The sequence below is a fragment of the Pristiophorus japonicus genome, unplaced genomic scaffold (genome assembly GCF_044704955.1).
Source record: "Pristiophorus japonicus isolate sPriJap1 unplaced genomic scaffold, sPriJap1.hap1 HAP1_SCAFFOLD_614, whole genome shotgun sequence".
In the NCBI taxonomy this organism is placed as follows: domain Eukaryota; kingdom Metazoa; phylum Chordata; class Chondrichthyes; family Pristiophoridae; genus Pristiophorus; species Pristiophorus japonicus.
In genome coordinates this window covers 94,456-109,246 of record NW_027254525.1, presented here as the reverse complement: position 1 = coordinate 109,246, position 14,791 = coordinate 94,456, and the positions used below count along the sequence as shown (strand labels likewise).

The 14,791-nt window shown below is 46.9% G+C and overlaps 2 non-coding genes across 2 annotated transcripts; both read right to left on the bottom strand.

Annotated features, from left to right (window-relative positions):
• Window positions 1–2,690: 2,690 nt before the first annotated feature.
• LOC139255582 (U1 spliceosomal RNA) lies at window positions 2,691–2,854 on the bottom strand. The gene has a single exon (XR_011592059.1). It is a non-coding gene; the product is annotated as a U1 spliceosomal RNA (small nuclear RNA).
• A 3,932-nt stretch (window positions 2,855–6,786) lies between these two features.
• LOC139255584 (U1 spliceosomal RNA) lies at window positions 6,787–6,946 on the bottom strand. Its single transcript, XR_011592060.1, has one exon. It is a non-coding gene; the product is annotated as a U1 spliceosomal RNA (small nuclear RNA).
• Between the last annotated feature and the right edge of the window lie 7,845 nt (window positions 6,947–14,791).

Here is a 14,791-nt window from a genome sequence, read left to right as displayed (position 1 = left end):
TGCCATGCAGACTTTGCAATTCATAAAAAAGTATACAAAGTAAGTGAGAGAAATTGCTGGGTTCCAGTTTTTAATATGAATGGTTACATGCTGGGCCAGAGCATGCGGCCAACTCTTTTCACTCTTTCAGTGATGAGTATTTTTCCTTCAAGTATTATCCAACTTAACTTTTCCACATTACTATTCAATGTGCTTCCACCACCTTTTCACACAGCTCACAACAATTTGCTGCATAATGTTGTTTTACTTTCAGTCGCTTCAGGTCGGGGGGGCGGACATCCTCCTGTTGCCTCTCGTTCTTTGGCAAATTTTCTTCAATCTCTGTCTCCTGGTCAATGACCTTCTGACACTGGAAAAAGTTTATCCTTATTTACTGATCAATGTGTCATTTATATAGCGCCTTTAACGTAGTAAAACATTCCAAGGCACTTCACAGGAGTGTTATCAAACAAAACTTGACACCGAGCCACGTAAGGAGGTGTGAGGACAGGTGACCTAAAGTTTGGTCAAAGAGCGTCTTAAAGGAGCGTCTTAAAGGAGCAGATGTTTTGGGGGGAATTCCAGTGTTTCGGGCCAAGGCAGCTGAAAGCACGCCCGCTGATAGCGGCTCTGCAAAAAATTGGAGCCCCACTTCAACAAAAGAAGGTGGAGTGAGATGGGTTATGGGAAAGTGGTGAAATGGTTCCACCACAGGGGGTGAATGTCACAGGTCTTAGTCCAGGGGAATGCCTTAGGACGTTTCACTGCGTTAAAGGCGCTATATTAATACAAGTTTTTGTTGTTGCTGTTGTTGTGACGAAGACTCCCGGCCACAAGCTCACACCTCCCTATTGATCTTCCCCTGTGCAAAACTGGAACATTGCTTTTTCAAACACGTCAGATTCTGAATTAGTTTTCATGTGAAGATTTGACAAACATTTACTTCACAGGCAATAAATATACATCGCGATCATATTTGCGGAAAACTTTCCCTGGCCCGAAGGCATGTTACTGAGGGAGCTTTGATTTCCTTTTAAGGGCAATATGCAAATAAGGACGGTATCTTCTGTATTAATGCAGTGTTTTCACAAGGGATATATCATTAGACATTGCAATATTTTAGCAGAATGGACATGTCAAAGCAGCAGCACTTTGTGAAAAGGGACATTGTGATTTTTAGACATGAGTCGCTGAGACATTAAGAGGCAGCGGATGATGTCGGGAGGCAGTGTGCGCGAAAATAAAGCATAAACCGTGCAGGGGATTAACCATGATCAAGAAGTTGCTGTTCCCAGGACATATTGCACTTCCGCGTGTGCCATTGCCTGCGTTGTTCCCAAATGAAAATGCGGGATCCTCGACTGCAGCATTTGTGATAGTGGGGGAGTGCGTTCGCGATCTCCCCTGATTTATGCAATTAATGTCAGAATTATAAATATATGCATTTGTTAATTCAATGTTTGTTGATCAATGTTACGGTGTATTTTCATTTCAACAGAGGGAGTGATTCAAAATGGCCAGTACCCTGCAAAGCCTCGTTGACACGTTAAGAGGCCATCACAGAACTCTCGGAGTCGAGGCAACAAGAGGCTTCCTCCATTCCGAGCGACTGCCGATGAGCGGATGCACAGAAAATCCAACATGGGGCGAGGGAGAAGCTCTGATACAGACACAATCCAACAGGGGGAGTCAGTCTGCTGTTTAAAGTAACAACACTAAATCACATTTAAGTGGCTTCAATGTCTCCCTTAATGATTAATGTGCAAAGTTAAACAACATGGGATTGGGGGGTGTGCTGACATGGATTGAGAACTGGTTGGCAGACAGGAAGCAAAGAGCAGGAGTAAATGGGTAATTTTCAGAATGGCAGGCAGTGACTAGTGCGCTACCGCAAGGTTCTGTGCTGGGCCCCCAGCTGTTTACATTGTACATTCATGATTTAGACGAGGGGATTAAATGTAGTATCTCCAAATTTGCCGATGAAACGAAGTTGGGTGGCAGTGTCAGCTGCGAGGAGGATGCTATGAGGCTGCAGAGTGACTTGGATAGGTTAGGTGACTGGGCAAATGCATGGCAGATGAAGTATAATGTGGATAAATGTGAGGTCATCCACTTTGGTGGTAAAAACAGAGAGACACACTATTATCTGAATGGTGACAGATTGCTGTGTGTGCCCACGCGCCAATCAGCGAGCTGATCCAAAATAAGTGTGCTGAGATAGCTCCAGATGAATTGAAAGAGATTTGTGGGTTGGAGTTGATTTAATGCTGAAAATGCCCAAGCAATTTGTCCAAAGTAGCAGTGAAGAAAGTTGAATGAACTATGTGGCTAAAGCAAGTGAAAGTGCGTGATGCTGACAGTGCGTGATGTTCTGCTGAGACCACAGCTTCCGTACTGTGTCGAATTGTGGTCCCCGAGATCCAAGGGAGACATTTTCGGCAGTGAAATGTGATTTCTTGAAGCTGCAGACTGAAATATTGTCCCCCTGTTGGATTGTCTATGCATGATGATAGGCAGTTGGTCGGCTTGCACTCCGAGAGTTTTGTGATAACCTCTTCTGTAAATGCTTTGCAGGGCTCGTGGCCATTTTAATCAGTGCCTGTGCTGGAAATAAAGTATAGTTGCTGGAATTGAAGTATAGGTTGAGATTGCTGAATAAATATTGAAGTTACAAATGCATATGTCGCCAATTCTAATATTAATTGTAAAGCCAGGGGAGAGCGCGAACGCAGTCCCCCACAACCACAAATTTTGCAGTCGAGTATCCCGCATTTGGGGACATCGCAGGCGTCAGCACACCCGAAATGCAATGGGTTAGCATCGTACTGAAAAAACCACCTTCTTGATCATGGTTACTCCTCTGCCAGGTAAATATGCTCGATTTTCGCACACAACTGCCTCCCGACATCATCCGCTGCCTCTTAATGTCTCAACGACTCATGTATAAAAAATCATAATGTCCCTTTTCACAAAGTGCTGCTGCTTTGACATATCCATTCTGCTAAAATATTGCAATGTCTAATGATATATCCCTTGTGAAAACACTGCAGTAACACAGAAGATACCGTCCTTATTTGCATATTGCCCTTAAAAGGAAATCAAAGCTCCCTCAGTCACATGCCTTCGGGCCAGGGAAAGTTTTCCGCAAATATAATCGCGATGTATATTTATTGCCTGTGAAGTAAATGTTTGTCAAATCTTCACGTGAAAACTAATTCAGAATCTGACGTGTTTGAAAAAGCAATGTTCCAGTTTTGCACAGGGGAAGAGCAATAGGGAGGTGTGAGCTTGTGGCCGGGAGTCTTCGTCACAACAACAGCAACAACAAAAACTTGTATTTATATAGCGCCTTTAACGCAGTGAAACGTCCCAAGGCATTTTTTAAAATTTCAAAATATACTTTCTTCATAAAACAATCTGTACAGTACATTCAATGGCATTTCAGTACATTTAGCTGCGGTCAGCAATCCCATACAATACATCTGGGTGCTGACGGCAGTTCCGTTCGTTACATTTCTTGTTTTTCCGTTCAAGTGCAATTCGGTCCAATAAACGGGATACATTGTGGTACATTCACACAAATTACGTTTCATGTGTCACAATCCAGTGCCCGGAATGGGTGACGGTACATTTGCATTTTTCTTTTCAAACATGCATTTCGTAACACACCTTGCATTGTACATGGCACGACATTGGTGTTTACAGATTTGGTGCTCCATGCACACAAAAAGTAAATTACAAGTACAGCCCGAGAGGGGTTTGTACTGATTCCATCCCCTGGGTTTACCGTGGCAGAAGGGCTTTAAACTGTGGCCCTTCCCCACCGTGCCTTTGCGGCGACTGCACCAATTTTCAGTGCGTCTCTCAGCACGTATTCCTGGATCTTGGATTGCGCCAGTCTGCAACACGCAGACGTGGACATCTCCTTGCTCTGGAAAACCAGCAAGTTTCGGCAAGACCAAAGAGTGTCTTTGACCGAGTTGATGGCCCTCCAGCAGCAGGTGATGTCTGTCTCGGTGTGTGTCCCTGGGAACAGCCCGTAGAGCACAGAGTCCTGTGTTACGGAGCTGCTCGGGATGAACCTCGACAGCAACCACTGCATCTCTTTCCAGACCTGCGTCGCAAAGGCGCAATCCTGAAGGAGATGGGTGACAGTCTCGTCCGCCCCGCAGCCGACTCGGGGGCACCGTGCCGTGCTGTTGAGGCGTCGGCTGTGCATGAACGCTCTGACGGGTAGGGCCCTCCTCACCGCCAACCAAGCTACGTCTTGGTGCTTGTGCGAAAGCTCTGACGATGAGACGTTCTGCCAAACGAGTTCGACAGTCCGCTCAGGGAACCACCCGACAGGGTCCACCCTCTCCTTCTTTCGTAGGGCGTCCAGGACCTTACGTGCTGACCACTGTTTTATGGCCTTGTGGTCAAAGGGGTTTCTTTTGAAAAACTTTTCCACGAAGGACAGGTGGACAGGCATGGTCCAACTGGTGGGGGCGTTTCGCGGCAGTGTGGCCAGACCCATCCTTCTCAACAATGGGGACAGGTAGAACCTCAGCACGTAGTGACACTTGGTGTTTGCGTACTGGGGGGCTGTGCATAGCTTGATGCAGCCGCACACAAAGGTGGCCATCAGGATGAGGGCCACGTTCGGAACGTCCTTTCCTCCACTGTCCAGAGATTTGTACATCGTGTCTCTGCGGACACGGTCCATTTTGGACCTCCAGACAAAGTGGAAGACGGCCCGGGTGACTGCCGCGGCGCAGGAGTGTGAGATGGGCCAGACCTGTGCCACGTACAGCAACACCGAGAGCACCTCACTCCTGATGACCAGGTTCTTGCCTGTGATGGAAAGGGAGCGCTGCTCCCAAAATGCCAGTTTCTGTCTGACCTTGGCAATGCGCTCGTCCCAGTTTTTGGCGCACGCCCCGTCCGCTCCGAACCATATTCCCAGCACCTTCAGGAAATCTGGCTTGACGGTGAAGGGAATGGAGGCTCGGTCGGTCCAGTGGCCAAAGAGCATGGCCTCGCTCTTGGTGCGATTGACCTTTGCTCCTGAGGCCAGTTCAAACTCGTCGCAGATTGAGAGCAATCTGCGGACCGACTGCGGATCCGAGCAAAAGACGGCGACGTCGTCCATGTACAGGGAGGTCTTGACCTGAGCGCCTCCGCTGCCTGGGATCGTCACCCCTCTAATGCCCGCATCCTTCCTGATTGACTCGGCAAAGGGCTCGATACAACACACAAACAAGACAGATGAGAGAGGACAGCCTTACCTGACTCCAGATCTGATTGAATATATTTAGTGAATTGGCCTCAACAACTTTCTGTGGTAGAGAATGCCACAGGTTCACCACTCTCTGGGTGAAGAAGTTTCTCCTCATCTCGGTCCCAAATGGCTTAGCCCTTATCCTTAGACTGTGACCCCTGGTTCTGGACTTCCCCAACATTGGGAACATTCTTCCTGCATCTAACCTGTCTGAACCCATCAGAATTTTAAACATTTCTATGAGGTCCCCTCTCATTCTTCTGAACTCCAGTGAATACAAGCCCAGTTGATTCAGTCTTTCTTGATAGGTCAGTCCCGCCATCCCGGGAATCAGTCTGGTGAACCTTCGCTGCACTCCCTGAATAGCAAGAATGTCCTTCCTCAAGTTAGGAGACCAAAACTGTACACAATACTCCAGGTGTGGCCTCACCAAGGCCCTGTACAACTGTAGCAACACATCCTGAAATAGGAGGTGGGTGGGGTGGCTTGACCCATCCACCTCCATGGCACGAACCTGGTATTGCAGTACTTCCAGGAACGGTGCTTGGGCTCTAGGCCTTTTGGCTAAGAGCATTAGCGCAAGGTGACCTCTGGCGTTTGTGATCTGACAAAGAATTGAAAAGATTGGCTACGGAAAAAAAAACACCTCCCTGCCCCTGTACTCAAACCCCCTCGCTATGAAGGCCAACATGCCATTTGCTTTCTTAACCGCCTGCTGTTCCTGCATGCCAACCTTCAATGACTGATGTGCCATGACACCCAGGTCTCGTTGCACCTCCCCTTTTCCGAATCTGTCACCATTCAGATAATAGTGTGTCTCTGTGTTTTTACCACCAAAGTGGATGACCTCACATTTATCCACATTATACTTCATCTGCCATGCATTTGCCCAGTCACCTAACCTATCCAAGTCACTCTGCAGCCTCATAGCATCCTCCTCGCAGCTGACACTGCCACCCAACTTCGTTTCATTGGCAAATTTGGAGATACTACATTTAATCCCCTTGTCCAAATCATGAATGTACAATGTAAACAGCTGGGGGCCCAGCACAGAACCTTGCGGTAGCGCACTAGTCACTGCCTGCCATTCTGAAAATTACCCATTTACTCCTGCTCTTTGCTTCCTGTCTGCCAACCAGTTCTCAATCCATGTCAGCACACTACCCCCAATCCCATGTTGTTTAACTTTGCACATTAATCATTAATTGAGACATTTGAGCCACTGAAATGTGATTGAGTGTTGTTACTTTAAACGGCAGACTGACTCCCCCTGTTGGATTGTGTCTGTATCAGAGCTTCTCCCTCGCCCCATGTTGGATTTTCTGTGCATCCTCATGATCGGCAGTCGCTCGGAATGGAGGAAGCCTGTTGTTGCCTCGACTCCGAGAGTTCTGTGATGGCCTCTTAACGTGTCAACGAAGCTTTGCAGGGTACTGGCCATTTTGAATCACTCCCTCTGTTGAAATGAAAATACACCGTGACATTGATCAACAATCATTGAATTAACAAATGCATATATTTCTAATTCTGACATTAATTGCATAAATCAGGGGAGATCACAAACACACTCCCCCACTACCACAAATTCTGCAGTCGAGGATCCCGCATTTTCATTTGGGAACATCGCAGGCAATGGCACACGGTGAAGTGCAATATAACCTGGGAACACCACCTTCTTGATCATGGTTAATCCCTTGCATGGTTTATGCTTCATTTTCGCACACAACTGCCTCCCGACATCATCCGCTGCCTCTTAACATCTCAACGACTCATGTATAAAAATCACAATGTCCCTTTTCACAAAGTGCTGCTGCTTTGACATATCCATTCTGCTAAAATATTGCAATGTCTAATGATATATCCCTTGTGAAAACACTGCATTAATGCAGAAGATACCGTGCTTATTTGCATATTGCCCTGAAAAGGAAATCAAAGCTCCCTCAGTCACATGCCTTCGGGCCAGGGAAAGTTTTCCGCAAATATAATCGCGATGTATATTTATTGCCTGTGAAGTAAATGTTTGTCAAATCTTCACATGAAAACTAATTCAGAATCTGACGTGTTTGAAAAAGCAATGTTCCAGTTTTGCACAGGGGAAGATCAATAGGGAGGTGTGAGCTTGTGGCCGGGAGTCTTCGTCACAACAACAGCAACAACAAAAACTTGTATTTATATAGCGCCTTGAACGCAGTGAAACGTCCCAAGGCATTTCCCAAGACTAAGACCTGTGACATTCAACCGCTGTGGTGGAACCATTTCACCACTTTCCCATAACCCATCTCACTCCACCTTCTTTTGTTGAAGTGGGGTTCCAATTTTTTGCAGAACCGCTATCAGCGGGCGTGCTTTCAGCTGCCTTGGCCCGAAACACTGGAATTCCCCCCAAAACATCTGCTCCTTTAAGACGCTCCTTTAAGACGCTCTTTGACCAAACTTTAGGTCACCTGTCCTCACACCTCCTTACGTGGCTCGGTGTCAAGTTTTGTTTGATAACACTCCTGTGAAGTGCCTTGGAATGTTTTACTACGTTAAAGGCGCTATATAAATGACACATTGATCAGTAAATAAGGATAAACTTTTTCCAGTGTCAGAAGGTCATTAACCAGGAGACAGAGATTGAAGAAAATTTGCCAAAGAACGAGAGGCAACAGGAGGATGTCCGCTCCCCGACCTGAAGCGACTGAAAGTAAAACAACATTATGCAGCAAATTGTTGTGAGCTGTGTGAAAAGGTGGTGGAAGCACATTGAATAGTAATGTGGAAAAGTTAATTTGGATAATACTTGAAGGAAAAATACTCATCACTGAAAGAGTGAAAAGAGTTGGCCGCATGCTCTGGCCCAGCATGTAACCATTCATATTAAAAACTGGAACCCAGCAATTTCTCTCACTTACTTTGTATACTTTTTTATGAATTGCAAAGTCTGCATGGCAGCCCCATAGTGCCCTGGTCAATATTTATTCCTCAATCAACATGACAAAAACAGATTATCTGGTTATTATCACATTGCTATTTGTGGGAGTTTGCTGTGTGCAATTTGGCTGCCGTGTTTCCCACATTACAACAGTGACTTCACTCCAAAAGTACTTTATTGGCTGTAAAGCACATTGAGACATAGAAACATAGAAAATAGGTGCAGGAGCAGGTCATTCGGCCCTTCGAGCCTGCACCACCATTCAATGAGTTCATGGCTGAACATGCAACTTCAGTACCCCATTCCTGCTTTCTCGCCATACCCCTTGATCCCCCTAGTAGCAAGGACTACATCTAACTCCTTTTTGAATATATTTAGTGAATTGGCCTCAACAACTTCCTGTGGTAGAGAATTCCACAGGTTCACCACTCTCTGGGTGAAGAAGTTTCTCCTCATCTCGGTCCTAAATGGCTTACCCTTTATCCTTAGACTGTGACCCCTGGTTCTGGACTTCCTCAACATTGGGAACATTCTTCTTGCATCTAACCTGTCTAAAGCCGTCAGAATTTTAAACGTTTCGATGAGATCCCTCTCATTCTTCTGAACTCCAGTGAATACAAGCCCAGTTGATCCAGCCTTTCTTGATATGTCAGTCCCGCCATCCCGGGTGATCAAGAAAGTCGCTCTATAATTGCAAGTCTTTCTTTCTTACAACGCACCAAAAGTAGAAGATACTTTTCTCCACTAGGTTAAAATGTATGTTCCGACAAGCGACTGTGACTTTAACTGTAAAATGTCCTGACACATCAGCTCGAGTTGTGCAATTTCCTCGAATCATAGAAAAATTACGACACAGGAGGCCATTCGGTCCATCGTGTATGCGCCGATTGAAAAAGAGCTACCCAGCCTAATCCCACCTTCCAGCACTAGGTCCGTAGCCCTCTAGGTTACGACTCTTCAAGTGCACACCCAAGTACTTTTTAAATGTGATAAGGGTTTCTGTCTCTATCACCCTTTCGGGCAGTGAGTTCCAGACCCCCACTGCCTTCTGGGTGAGGAAATGTTCCCTCATCTCCCCGCGAGTCCAACTACTTTAAATCTATGCCCCCTGGTTATTGACCCCCTCCGCCAAGGGAAATAGGTCCTTCCTATCCACTCTATCTAGGCCCCTCATAATTTTATACACCTCAATTAAATCTCCCCTCAACCTCCTCTGTTCCAAGGAAAACAACTCCAGCCTATCCAATCTTTCCTCATAGCTAAAGTTTTCCAGTCCTGGCAACATCCTCATAAATCTCCTCTGCACACTTTCTAGTGCAATTCCATCCTTCCTGTAATGTGGTGACCAGAACTGCATGTAGTACTCAAGCTGTGGCCTAACTAGTGTTGTAAACAGTTCTAGCGTAACTTCCCTGCTCTTGTATTCTGTGTCTCAGCTAATAAAGCAAAGCATTCCAAATGCCTTTATAACTACCTTATCGACCTGTCCGGCTACATTTAAGGATCTGTGGACATATACTCCAAGGTCCCTCTCTTCCTCCACACCACTCAGTATCCCCCCATGTATTGTGTATTCCCTTGCCTTGTTAACGCTCCCCAAATGCATTGCCTCACTTTTCTGGATTGAATTCCATTTGCCACTTTTCTGCCCAAATGACCAGTTCATCGATATCTTCCTGCAGTCTAAAGCTTTCCTCCTCAATGTCAACCACATGGTCAATTCTTGTATCATCTGCAAATTTCTTTATCATGTCCCCGACATTTACATCCAAATCATTCATTTGTCGTCGTTCTGTACATTTAAAAAAAATATTTAACCAGCAAGTTTTTTTTGAGTGTCAGCAAATTCAACGGGCAATTCATTGTTTTATTTTGCTGCCTTTCAGTCATGTGAAACCCAATGAGAATTTAGTCAGGCAGGGAATAGGTACGTTACTGTTTGAGGAGATCTTGCTCCATGCCAGATTGTGGCTTGCTGAAGCAGTAACTACCTAACTTTACAAGGATGATACCAGAAATGCGAGGTTATACCCATGAGGAAAGGATGAACAGGCTGGGTCTGTTTTCTCTTGAAAGGAGAAGGCTGAGGGGTGACCTAATAGAGGTCTTTACAATTATGAAAGGTTTTGAGAGAGTGGACACAGAGAGAATGTTTCCACTTGTGGGTAGGAACAAAACTTGAGGCCATCAATACACGATAGTTACCAAGAAATCAAATAGGGAGTTCAGAAGAAACTTCTCTACCCAGAGAGGGGTGAGAATGTGGAACTCGCTACTATAGGGAGTAGTTGAGGTGAATAGTATCGATGCATTTAAGGGGAGGCAAGATAAGCGTATGAGGGAGAAGGGAACAGAGGGTTATGCTGAGAGTTAGATGAGGAAAGATGGGAGGAGGCTCAAGTGGAGTATAAACTGCGGCATGGACTGGTTGGGCCGAATAGCCTTTTTCTGTGCTGTAAGTCCGATGTAATCTTCTCCCTTCGTTAAAGAACAGAGAACCCATTCAGCCTCCCGCTATCAGCGACATTCTGACAATCCACGAAAGAAAACAACTTTCAAATGTGCAAAAGCTGATGAATTTATTCACAAACAGAAAAATAAACCAATAATTTTTGATACCAAAGTGCTTGACGGTTTCTTCATTCGAAGACCCATACAAGGTGCTCCCCTATTGGCTTAAACATTCCGTTGTTCCACATTGTGACATTCCCTTGTTCCTGGTGTTCCACATTGTGACATTCCCTTGTTCCTGGTATTCCACATTGTGACATTCACTTGTGCCTGTAGTTCCACATTGTGACATTCCCTTGTTCTTGGTGTTCCACATTGTGACATTCCCTTGTTGCTGGTGTTCCACATTGTGACATTCCCTTGTTCCTGGTGTTCCACATTGTGACAGTCACTTGTGAAATTGCCCTGTGCCCCGATTGGGGGCGGTAACCAGCTGGAGCTGGGACTTTCTGTGCCTGGCACATAAATCCCACTCCTGTCATTGAATTGGGCTTCCCGTTCCTCAAAGGAAGTGAGGCACAATCTCGCCACTCCACTTCCATTAGGGGCAGTTGGTGGGGTGCTACTGGGGCGGCGAGTGAATTGCTACGTGAATGCTCCGCGTAGCACTGACATGATTCAACGGCATTCCCCTTCGCTTAAAGGGGAGGACGCTGCGCACTCTGCAAGGCTTCTGATGTCCTCCACTAGGCCACCAGGGCAGCATGGGACTGGGCCTGTAGCCCGGCACCCAAACCGAGAGTCGGCAAACCAGTAAAGATGGCGATGTGGGGCGCTGACACCCTCCCCTTTAGGTGTGGCCTCGAGAGCGAAGCCGTTCGCACCAACCCCGGGGCCTGTGAGGCAATTTCCCCCGCGGGGCATTGAGGTCGGCACGGGACGGTGAGGGGCAGCACCTCCGCAAACTCCCGGGCGGTTTCTTCTGCCGCGTTAGCACCCCCCGGAGGTGCTAATGGGTCTCTCAAATAGGGGCAATTTTGCCCCCTGAATGTTCCATGTAGCCCTCTAGTGTCAGCTGTGGCTCAGTGGGTAGCACCCTAAGGGGTAGAAATTGCCCCCTGCCCGAAACGGGGCCCGTTTCCATGGTTTTTACCACAGCTGCGGGTCAGGTCGCCTCTTGAACGACATTCGGCTCTTTTTTTTTCCATTGATCCGGAAGTCGATCAAAATGGGAGCAGTGACAACACCTGAGGGGTGGATACGCGGCAGTGACAGTAACTTAGGGGCGGAAGTTGGGTTCGTGCGGTGTCAGTGCCACGATGACATCATCACCCTCTGTGTGGGGTTAGAGGGGATCGTTTTCTATTGAGAAACCTGAGTGAGTTTAGGACACCAGCGATACCACCGAGCTGCACAGCACACTGCTTTCTCCCGTGTAATAACGGGGAATGAAATGAACAAGCCGTGGAATTTATGTTTCACAGAGTAACTATTTGTAGTGTGTTTACAGATTCCCAATGTACACATTGTGCCACCGGCTGGAAGTATTTCGGAGGCCTCTGTGAAGGACTGGAATGCAGCTAACATGCACTACTTCTCCACCCGGTCTCACCTCATAATCATTGACAGTAAAGAGGAGCAGGTAAGGATTTGTAGTCGCACGCAGGGGCACTACCAACACCAGCCTCCCCCTGTCTCAGTACTGTCCCCAACCCTGTTGGTCATCAGTGAGCCACTGCTGTTGGAGACCATCTCTGATCACTCCCTTGTATCGCTCTCCACTCACATCCCCCTTCCCACCCCTCACTTCCTTCTGTGTCCACTCCTGAAAAAAATTCTCCCCGTCATTTACAATGCACTATCAAATTCCCAACTGTCTAGCCATTGGCCCTCCATTCTAATCCACAAAATATCTAATCCCACCCTCACGTTTGCTGCCCTTGTCCCCATTAAAACCATTACTCTCTTTCACCCTGGACATTCCCCCAGTTACGGCCCTCATCTTCGCTCCCTTAAATCCAAGAGATGCAGACTTGACTGTTTATGGTGCACAACTGGTTTAGCCATTTATCGCCTACTCTGGCCACATAAAGCACTATTGGGTCCTGCTCTCCTGTGCCCAAACTGGTCACTACCCCAGAATCATCCTGGAATGCAAAGTTAAACCCCAGCTTCTCTTCTACCAAAATTCTCTGGACTCTGGGGAGGTACCAGCGGATTGGAGAGCAGCTAATGTAACGCCTCTGTTTAAAAAAGGGGGCAGGCAAAAGGCAGGTAACTATAGGCCGGTTAGTTTAACATCTGTAGTGGGAAAAATGCTTGAAACTATCATTAAGGAAGAAATAGCGGGACATCTGGATCGGAATAGTGCAATCAAGCAGACGCAGCATGGATTCATGAAAGGGAAATCATGTTTAACTAACTTACTGGAATTCTTTGAGGATATAACGAGCATGGTGGATAGAGGTGTACCAATGGATGTGGTGTATTTAGATTTCCAAAAGGCATTCGATAAGGTGCCACGCAAAAGGTTACTGCAGAAGATAAAGGTACGCGGAGTCAGAGGAAATGTATTATCATGGATAGAGAATTGGCTGGCGAACAGAAAGCAGAGAGTCGGGATAAATGGGTTCATTTCCGGTTGGAAATCAGTGGTTAGTGGTGTGCCACAGGGATCAGTGCTGGGACCACAACTGTTTACAATATACATAGATGACCTAGAAGAGGGGACAGAGTGCAGTGCAACAAAATTTGCAGATGACACTAAGATTAGTGGGAAAGCGGGTTGTGTAGAGGACTCAGAGAGGCTGCAAGGAGATTTGGATAGGTTAAGCGAATGGGCTAAGGTTTGGCAGATGGAATACAATGTCGGAAAGTGTGAAGTCATCCACCTTGGGGAAAAAAACAGTAAATTATTTGAATGGGGAGAAATTACAACATGCTGTGGTGCAGAGGGACCTGGGGGTCCTTGTGCATGAATCCCAAAAGGTTAGTTTGCAGTTGCAGCAGGTAATCAGGAAGGCGAATGGAATGTTGGCCTTCATTGCGAAAGGGATGGAATACAAAAGCAGGGAGGTGTTGCTGCAACTGTCTCAGGTATTGGCAAGGCCTCACCTGAAGTACTGCATGCAGTTTTGGTCACCTTACTTCAGGAAGGATATACTAGCTTTGGAAGGGGTACAGAGATGATTCACTCGGCTGATTCGAGAAGTGAGGGGGTTACCTTATGATGATAGATTGAGTAGACTGGGTCTTTACTCCTTGGAGTTCAGAAGGATGAGGGGTGATCTTATAGAAACATTTAAAATCATGAAAGGGATAGACAAGATAGAGGCAGAGAGGTTGTTTCCATTGGTGGGGGAGACTAGAACTAGGGGGCACAGCCTCAAAATACGGAGGAGCCAACTTAAAACCGAGTTGAGAAAGAATTTCTTCTCCCAGAGGGTTGTGAATCTGTGGAATTCTCTGCCCAAGGAAGCAGTTGAGGCTGGCTCATTGAATCTTTTCAAGTCAAAGATAGATAGATTTTTAAGCAATAAGGGAATTAAGGGTTACGGGGAGAGGGCGGGTAAGTGGAGCTGAGTCCACGACCAGATCAGCCATGATCTTATTGAATGGCGGAGCAGGCTCGAGGGGCTAGATGGCCTACTCCTGTTCCTAATTCTTATGTTCTTATGTTCTTATGTTCTCCATTACCAACTATCTTCTAAAACCCCTCAGCCCTTTCACCACCACCCTCCCCTCCAACAAGTGTGAGGAACTCATGGACTGAGATCATCTTATTAGCTGTATCTACCTCTTCCCTCCTTACCTCAACCCAAACTTCCACAATGATCCCCCTGCCCAGCCTTGACCTCACAACTTTCTCCAGGCTGGTTCCCTGAGCGGACTGTCGAACTCGTTTGGCAGAACGTCTCATCGCCAGAGCTGTCACACAAGCACCAAGACGTAGCTTGGTTGGCAGTGAGGAGGGCCCTACCCGTCAGAGCGTTCATGCACAGCCGACGCCTCAACAGCACGGCACGGTGCCCCTGAGTCAGCTGCGGGGCGGACGAGACTGTCACCCATCTCCTTCAGGATTGCGCCTTCGCAAGGCAGGTTTGGAAAGAGATGCAGTGGTTGCTTTCGAGGTTCATCCCGAGCAGCTCTGTAACACAGGACTCTGTGCTCTACGGGCTGTTCCCAGG